This window comes from Crocodylus porosus, unplaced genomic scaffold, assembly GCF_001723895.1.
Source record: "Crocodylus porosus isolate Cpor-Errol unplaced genomic scaffold, CroPor_comp1, whole genome shotgun sequence".
Lineage (NCBI taxonomy): Eukaryota > Metazoa > Chordata > Crocodylia > Crocodylidae > Crocodylus > Crocodylus porosus.
The window spans coordinates 19254186-19254495 of NW_017728886.1; positions in this window are offsets into that span (position 1 = coordinate 19254186).

Genomic DNA, 310 nt, shown 5'->3' on the forward strand with positions numbered 1-310 from the left:
GCTGCAGTCAATGTCCAATAAAGCTTTCAGAAAGATTCATACCGACTTCACGGGAGAAAGGATTATGTCTCTAATACTGAAGGTTACATCTTTAAACTGGAATAATCTACCAACCCTCAAAGCGGTGGCCCTGAAGATAATAGAAGTCCTTCATAAACTCACTAGATAAATGTCATCCTTTGCTTGTAGGCTATTTCACATGTAGCCTAAGCATATATGACCATAGATTTCATAGATTTCATAGACATTAGGGCTGGAAGGGACCTCGGGAGATCATCGAGTCCAGCCCCCTGCCCAAAGGGCAGGAAGT